The following is a 9,222-nucleotide window of genomic DNA, read 5'->3' as shown; positions in this document are numbered from 1 at the left end:
GTTCCACAATCAGCTCCTGGCCTGGTTTTGGCTGAAGATATTGAGCTTTTCCACCGCCTCTTGCCACAGATGTAGTCAATCTGATTCCTGTGTATGACCAAAGTAGGTGAGATGAAGTCTGGCCATTCTTGCTTCCCAGGAGCATTCTGACTGCACTTCCTCCAGTACATATTTGTTAGTTCTTTTAGCAGTCCATGGTGCTTTCAGGATTCTTCAACACAACTTAAAAGCATCAGCTCTTCTTCAGTCTTCCTTATCCATTGTCCAGCTCTCACATGCATATGAGGCAATTGAAAATGCCATGGCTTGGGTCAGGTGCATCTTAGTCTTCAAGGAGATATCTTTACTCTTCAGCACTTGAAAGAGGTCTTTTGCAGCATATTTTCCCAGTGCTAGACATCATCTGATATCTTGAATGCTGCTTCCATTGGTGTTGATTGTAGAACCAAATAAGAAGTCTTTGACAAATTCAATCTTTTCTCCACTTATCGTGATGCTGCTTATTGGTCCAGTTGTGAGGATTTTTGTTTTCTTTACATTGAAATGTAATCAATACTACAGAATATAGTCTTCAATCTTAATCAGTAAATGCTTCAAGTCATCATCACTTTCAGCAAGCAAAGCTGTGTCATCAGTGTATCACAGGTTGTTAATCAGCCTTCCTCCAATCCTGATGTCACATTCTTCTACATATAGTCCAGCTTCTTGGATTATTTGCTCAGCATACAGATTGAACAAGTATGGTGAAAGAACACAACCATGACATACTCCCTTCTTGATTTTAAGCCATGCAGTGTTCTATTTGAACAAAAGCCTCCTGGTCTATGTACAGGTTCCTCATGAGTACAATCAAATGTTCTGGAATTCCCCTTCTTCTCAATGTTATACATAATCTTTTATGACCCACACAATCTAATGCTTTTACATAGTCAATAAAACACAAGTAAACATCTTTCTGGTATTCTTTGCTTTGAGCCAAGATCCATCTGACATCAACAATGATATCACTCATTCCACATCCTCTTCTGAATCCAGCTTGCATTTCTCAAAGTTCTCTTTATCAATATACTGCTGCAACTGTTTTTGAATTATCTTCAGTAAGACTTTACTTGGTGCAATATTATGGATATTGTTAGATATTTTCCACATTCTATGGGATCACCTTTCTTTGGAATAGGTACCAATATGGATCTCTTCCAGTCAGTTGGTGAAGTAGCTATCTTACAAATCTCTAGGCATAGCTGAGTGTGTGCCTCCAATGGGACATCCGTTTGTTGAAACATCTCAATGAGTATTCTATCAATTCTTGGAACCTTGTTCTTCACCACTTCCTTCAGTGCAGCCTTGACTTCTTACTTCAATACCATTGGTTCTTGATCATATGCCATCTCCTGAAATGGATGAACATAGACTAATTCTTTTTGGTACAGTGACAGTATTCCTTCCATCTTCTTTTGATGCTTCCTTCATCATTCAATATTTTGCCCATAAACCAAACCAAAACCAAACACACCGCCATTGAGTTGGACCCGACTCACAGAGACCCCTCCTTGGGTTTCCAAGGCAGTATCACTACGGAAGTAGATTGGCCAACCTTCCTTCCAAGGAGTGGTTGATGGGTTTGAACTGCTAGCCTTCTGGTTAGCAGTTAGATGTCTTAGGCACTATGCCTAAGAGCTCTACCTATTTTGCCCATAGAATCTTTCAGTATTGCAACTCAAGGCTTAAATTTTTCCTCAGTTCTTTCTGCTTGAGAAATGCAGAGTATGTTCTTCACTTTCCGTTTTCTAACTCCAATTATTTGCACATTTCTTTATAATAATTGGCACTGTCTTCTCAAGCTGCTCTTTGAAATCTTCTGTTCAGCTCTTTTATCTTGTCATTTCTTCCATTTACTTTATTTTTTATTTCTTAGTTTGTTTGTTTTTTTTTATTGTGTTTTAGGTGCAAGTTTACAGAGCATAGTTTGTTTTATATTCAACATTTTGTGTACATTTGGTTTCACTCCCCAATTACATGCCCAACCCTAACCCACTCTCCTCCCCTCCCTACCTAGTACCCACCACCCCATGCCCTTCATAGTCATGCACTCCTGTGTGTTCTGCATTTCCTCCATGTGAATATTGCCCCTCTGGTGTCCCATGGTAGATTGCTCCAAGGGATGCATCTCCATAGAGTATGTGGGTACATCACCTTGGGTTGAGTGGTCTGTGTGTACATCTTGTTTACTATTGGGCTGAGAACCAGCCCCTAGGAGTGAGTTTTATTCCAAGCCTGAAGTGGATCCCAGGATTATAGTACTGGGGGGTTCCACCAGACTCCATCCAACCAGTAATTCTGGTCATTATTGCGTTTTGGGCTTTTGTTCCACTTTTTTCCTCCCACTCGATCCAGGATCTCCAGTTTTGATCCTTTGCTGAGTGGTTGGCATTGGTAGCCAGGCACCATTTAGTTCTTCTGTTCTCGAGGTCCATCATGTCCTATGACTGAGTGCTTTCTAATGTCCTTGTTTTTCTATCATTCTTTTTTTTTTTTTTTATGCACTCTTCATTCCAATGATAGACTATTAACTGCATCTTAGATGGCCACTTAAAAGCTTTTAAGACCCCAGTCGCTACTCACCAACATAGGTTGTGGAACAAGATTTGTATGTATTTTATTGTGCCAATTGAGTCTGGTGTCCCCCAGTACTATGGTACTGAATCAGTAGATCTGTTGGATCTCTCTCCCATAGTGTCTGGCTGTCTGTGAGGGATTTCTCTATGTCTGTCTTCTGTTGTTTCTGTAAGGATTGTGGGTATTTTGTACCATTGGTGTCTGTGCAAGATTAGCCTCAGCTGAATCTATCCTTGGTCTAGAGTATAATCCTGTTAACTGACCACATCTAATCTTCTCAGATGTTCATATGTTTATCTGTTTGGTGTTTGGTGTTAATGGTAATGCAGTATTTTGGATATACTGGTATTAGCTCTGTGGTCCATATCTTATGTGCACAATTCAGTGCCTTTCCTTTCCCTGGTGTTATCATGCTGGTCATAGACTCTTTCCATACCTACCCTCCCCTTACCCACATCAGTGTGTTGCCCCCAACTAGCCCCAAATTAATCCCTTCCCTTCCCACCCCAGTAACCTACAAAGTTAGTTCCCTTCCTTAAGCAAATCCTTCTTTGTCTTTTTACAGTAATGGGCTCATACAATATTTGTCATTCTGTGATTGACAAATATTTCACTCAGCATAATGTCCTCCAGGCTCATCCACATTGTGAGATGATTTGCATATTATTCATTGTTCTTTAATGTAGCATACTATTCCATTGTGTGAGTGTACCATAATTTGGTTATCCATTCATCCATTGATGGGCATTTAGGCTATTTCCATCTCTTTGCTATAGTGAATTGTGCTGCAAAGAACATAGGTGTGCATATGTCTGTTCATGTCCTGCCTCTCACCTCTTTAGGATATGTTCCTGGTAATGGAACTGCTAGGTCAAATGGTATTTTTATTTTCAGCTTTTTAAGGAAACACCATACCACTTGCCACAATGGTTGTACTATTTTACAATCCCACCATCAGTGCACAAGAATTCCAATCTCTCTGCCACCTTGCCAGCATTTGTTATTTTTTGCCCTGTTGAACTTTACTATTATTGGTGGGGTGAGAAGATATCTCATCATTCTTTTGATTTGCATCTCTCTAATGACCAAAGATCATGAGCAATTTCTCATGTGTTTGTTGGCCACCAGCATATCATCTTCAGTGAAGTGTCTGTTCAAGTCTTTGCCCATTTTTGAATTGGGTTGATTGTCTTTTTGGTGCTGAGATGTTGAAGTATTCTATAGATTTTGGAGATAAGTCCTTTGTCAGATATGTCACTGGCAAATATTTTCTCCCAATCTGTAGGTTCTCTTTTTACCCTTTTGATGAAATCTTTCGATGCACATAAGAATTTAATTTTTAAAAGGTCCCAGTCGTCTAGGTTCTCTTTGGCCTCCTGTGCATTCTGGGTTATGTTTGATAGTCTATTTATGCCATAAATTAGTGCTACTAGATTTGCCCCTATTTTACTTTTGATGAATTTTATAGTTTGGGGTTTTACATTGAAGTCTTTGATCCAACTTGAGTTTGTTTTGGTGTATGGTGTGAGGTATGGGTCTTGTTTCATTTTTCTGCAAGTGGATATCCAATTTGTCCAGCACCATTTGTTAAAGAGGCTATCTCTTCCCTATTTAATGGATTTTGGGCCTTGTCAAAGATCAGCTGTCCATAGATGGATCAGTCTATTTCTGGACTTTTGATTCTGTTCCATTGGTCTATCTGTCTATCATTGTACAAATATCATGCTGTTTTAACTACTGTGGCTGTATAGTAGGTTTTAAGATCTGGGAGTGTGAGACTTCCTACTTTCTTCTTCTTCTTCAGTAGTGCTCTGCTTATCTGAGGTCTCTTTCCTTTCCATATGAAGTTAGTAACTGGTTTCCTTAAAAATTTTTGTTGGGAGGACTTACGGTAAGATGGAGGAATAGGAAGAAAAGTGACACAGACCCTCTTCAACAAAGAAAAGAGAAACCAATTGACAGAGATACAGAAGATAGTCCTGGACCCCTGAGCTTTGAAAAGAACTGTACAGAAGTGGATTAGCACCAGCAAGTGGAAAACCTGAACGAAAACAGTGAGTACAGAGATGGTCAGAGCTGTGAACTGTCAGCTACTCTGATGGAACCAACAGCCTGAATATTTCCAATTGGTGTTGGGACCCGAGAATTGACCTAAAGATCAGCCCTGGTCACCAGGGCTGCAGGGATGACTGCTCTGGTGGCCTAAGAGTAGGAAGGGAAACAGCAAGGAGGAAGACAACCTGAGCTGTGGACTTTCCACTGTCTGGAGGGCACAGCCATTTTTATTGTTTACAGGCAGCAACCATTTTGGATATTTAAAGTGACAGCATTCTCATTTGGATTCCAGGGACCTAAGAATAGGCTCTGTTTGCCAAGGTTTTCAGGGACATGTGAGAGACTGACAATAGGAAAGGAGACAGGTGGTGACTGTATAAGTGCTGTCAACTAGTGAATAGAGGAGCACAGCACAGTACCCTGCTTGTGTAGATAACATACAAAGAAAATGACAATTGTGGGCAAGTCACTACAACATACAATCACCAATTAAATATAAACACAAAGACGTCACAATGCCTCAGAGACAACAGAGCATCACAGTCCACACAAAGAAGCAAGATAAAGCAAGCAAAACAAGGGACCAGGATACAGACCCAAAACATATCCCTGAGGAAGACACAGCATTGTAACTCCCTGATAAGGAATTCAAAAGAATTAAATTTAAATATCTTTAATAAATTGAGAGGCAGATCAAGGAAAACACTGACAAAACTGAGGGAAACACAGAGAAAACACTACAACAATTTTGAAAGACAATACAAAAACAAAAATGACAAAATAAATGAAAAATTCAAAATGATACAAAATCTACACATAGAAACCCAGATTAATACTAAATTTTCAAAAATAAATAAGACATTGAATGGGCAAAGGAGTAGGATTGAATCCATGGAAGACAGAATTCATGAGATTGAATTAGACAGAATTAGTAAGATTGAGCAAAGACTTCAATACTTCTTTGGAAAAGGATCACTCAGAAAAAAGATCAAAACAAAATGAAGAAAGCCTAAGGTCCATGTGGGATACCATCAAAAGGAATGACCTATGTGTAATCGGAATTCCGGGAGCTCTGGTAGCATAGTGCCTAAGGCACTTGACTGCTAACCAGAAGGCTGGTGGTTCAAACCCACCAGCCACTCCTTGGAAGGAAGGTTGGGCAATCTACTTCTGTAGTGATACTGCCTCAGAAACCCAAGGAGGGGTCACTATGAGTCAGGTCTGACTCAACAGCACACAGCAACAACAACAGCAAATCAGAATTCCAGAACAGGAAGAGAGAAATAAAACCACAGAGAAAATTGTCAAATATTTGATGGAAGATAATTTTTCTGGTATGATGAAAGATGAGACTATGTCCATTCAGGAAGTTCAATGAACCCCAAAGAGGATAGACCCCAAAAGAAAATCACCGAAACATATCATCAGCAAAATCACCAAAAGCAAAGACAAAGACAGAATCATGACAGCAGCATGAGAAAAACAAAAAATGACCTACAAGGTGCAACCAATAAGGCTAAGCTCAAATTTCTCAGCAGAAACCTTGCAGACAAGAAGACAATGAAATGGTATATATAAAACCCTGAAAGAGAAAAATTTCCAACCAAAAATTATATACCCAGCAAAACTGTCCCTCAAATATGATGGTAAAATTAGGACATTTCCAGATAAACAGAAATTAAGGGAATTTTTTAAACCAGACAAAACTTACAAGAGATGCTAAATGGAGTCCTTTGGACAGAGAAGCAACAACAGCAAACAACAACTGGCCATTAACACACATGATGACATAACCCAGAAACCAACTCAGCTATGGAAGTATACAAAGTAAATAAGCCTACAAGATTGTAAACAGGGAACCGGAAGCATCAATTGACAAAAGAAGACAACGACAAACCAAAAAGACGGAAAACACTGTGTCATTACAGAACTTCTAGATGGCAGGGAAGTCAAGAAAACTACAAGATAGAACGGACTGTTCTAAACTTGGGAAGAAAACTATAAATCACAGGGTAACCTCAAAGAAAAATGATAAACCTTCACAACAAAATAAAATAGAGGACCAGCACAAATATCTAGCAAATACTAAAGCAATAACAACAAAAGAAGTGATAACATGATTCATAAACAAAATGAGCTCAAGATAGAAAATTATATGGAATAAAGAAATTGAGACCATGAGAAAGCACATAACAAAAATGACAGCAACAAATTCATATTTGTTGAATTACATATCTGGCAAGGGACTTATCTCTAAGATTTCTAGAAAACTCCAATGCCTCTACAGCAAAGGAATTAACAATCCAATTGAAAAATGGGCAGAAGACATGAATAGACACTGCACCAAGGAGGACATTCAGGTGGCCAGCTAATACATGAAGAGACGCTCATGATCATTGAGCATTTCATGATCATTTGAGATGCAAATCAAAACAACAATGAGATACCATCTCACCCCAGCACTGATGGCAGGGTTCAATGAGACAGAAAAGAACAAATACTGGTGGGAATGTGGAGAGATTGGAACTCTCATACACTGCTGGTGAGTTGGTGAAGTGATAAAACCACTGTGGAAAGCAGTATAGTGATTCCTTAGAAAGCTGGAATTGGAGATACCATTTGACCCAGCAATCCCATTACTAGGTATATATCTTAGAGTGGTGAGAGCCAGGACAGGAACAGATATATGCACACTCATGTTCATCACAGTACTATTTACAATAGCAAAAAGATGGAAACAACCTATGTGCCCATCAGCAGAAGAGTGGATGACCAAAGTATGGTCCCTACATACAGTGGAGTGCTATGCAGCAGTAAAGAATAATGTAGAGTCTGCAAAATACTGCATAATATGGATGAACTTGGAGGACATTATGCTGAGTGAAATAAGTCAACCACAGAAGGACAAATATAGTATTAGTTTGTTGTTGTGGAGGGTCAAGGAAAGGTTTATATACGGAGGGAAACTTTGTTGGTTTCCAGGGGTGGGAGGGGAGGGGAGGGAATACTGTTAAAAAAAAAAAAATGCATTGACCCATGTCACTTTAGTTTTGTGTATTTCCCTGTACGTAAGTTACATTTCGGGAGCTCTGGTAGCATAGTGCTTAAGGCACTTGACTGCTAACCAGAAGGCTAGCAGTTCAAACCCACCAGCCACTCCTCAGATCAACAACAAATGGTATTGAAGGAAGACATCTTGCTGCCTTGCAGGAATTGGTGAAAAACAAGGCTCCAGGAATTAACAGAATACCCGCTGAGATGTTTCAATAAATAGATGCAGTGCTGAAGGTGCTCACTTGTTTATGCCAAGAAGTTTGAAAGACAGCTACCTAGCCAAATGACTGGAAGATATCCATATTTGTACTCATTCCAAAGAAAGGTGGTCCAACAGAATGCAGAAATTATCTAACAATGAATGCCATTAATGTCACACACAAGTAAAATTTTTCTGAAAATAAACCAAAAAGAGTTGGAGCAGTATATTGAAAGGGAACTCTCTGAAATTCAAGCTGGGTTCAGAAGAGGCGCTGAAATGAGGGACATAACTGACGATGTCAGATGGATCTTGGCTGAAAGCAAAGAATACCAGAAAGATGTTTCCCTTTGTTTTATTTACTATGCAAATGCATTTTACTATGTGATTCACAACAAATTACAGATAACATTGTGAAGAATGAGAATTCCAGAACATTAATTGTGTTCATGAAAAACCTGTCTGTAGATCAAGAAGCTGCTGTTCAAACAGAACAAAGGGATACTGCATGGTTTACAATTAGGAAGGGTGTGTGTCAAGGTAGCATCCTTAATTCAGTCTGCATGCTGAGCAAATAATCTGAGAAACTGAACTATATGAAGAAGAACACAGCATCAGAATTGGAAGCATCATTAACAACCTGCAGTATGCAGATGAGATAACCTTGCTAGCTGAATGGGAAGATGACCTGAAACACTTACTGATGAAGGTCAAACTACAGCCTGCAATATGGATTATACCTCAATATAAAGAAAAAGAAAATCCTCACAACTGGGCCAATAAGCAACATTACGATAAATGAAGAAAAAATTGAATTTGTCAGGGATTTCATTTCACTTAGGTTAACAGTCAACACCCATGGAAGCAGCAGTCAAGAAATGAGATGATGTATTGCACTGGGCAAATCTGCTGCAAAGGACCCCTTTAAAGTCTTAAACAGCAAAGATGTTTGTATGAAGACGAAGGTGTGCCTGACCCAAGCCATGGTATTTTCAATCTCCTCATATGCATGTGAAAACTGTAGAATGAATGAGGAAGACAGAAGAGTTGATGGTTTCAAATTCTGGTGTTGGCAAAGAGTAGTGAAAACACCATGGGCAGCCAGAAGAAAGAACAACTCTGTCCTGCAAGAAGTGCAGCCAGAATCCTCCTTGAAAATGAGAATGGCCAGACTTTGTTCCACCCACTTTGGTCAGAGGGGACTAGTCCCTGGAGAAGCATATCATGCTTGGTAAAGTAGAGGGTCAACGGAAAAGGGGAGGACTCTGAACAAGATGGATGGATACAGTGGCTGCAAT

This window comes from Orycteropus afer, unplaced genomic scaffold (assembly GCF_000298275.1).
Source record: "Orycteropus afer afer isolate SDZICR_OR568_19922 unplaced genomic scaffold, OryAfe1.0 scaffold00536, whole genome shotgun sequence".
Taxonomy (NCBI): domain Eukaryota; kingdom Metazoa; phylum Chordata; class Mammalia; order Tubulidentata; family Orycteropodidae; genus Orycteropus; species Orycteropus afer.
Note: the sequence above shows the minus strand (reverse complement) of the source record.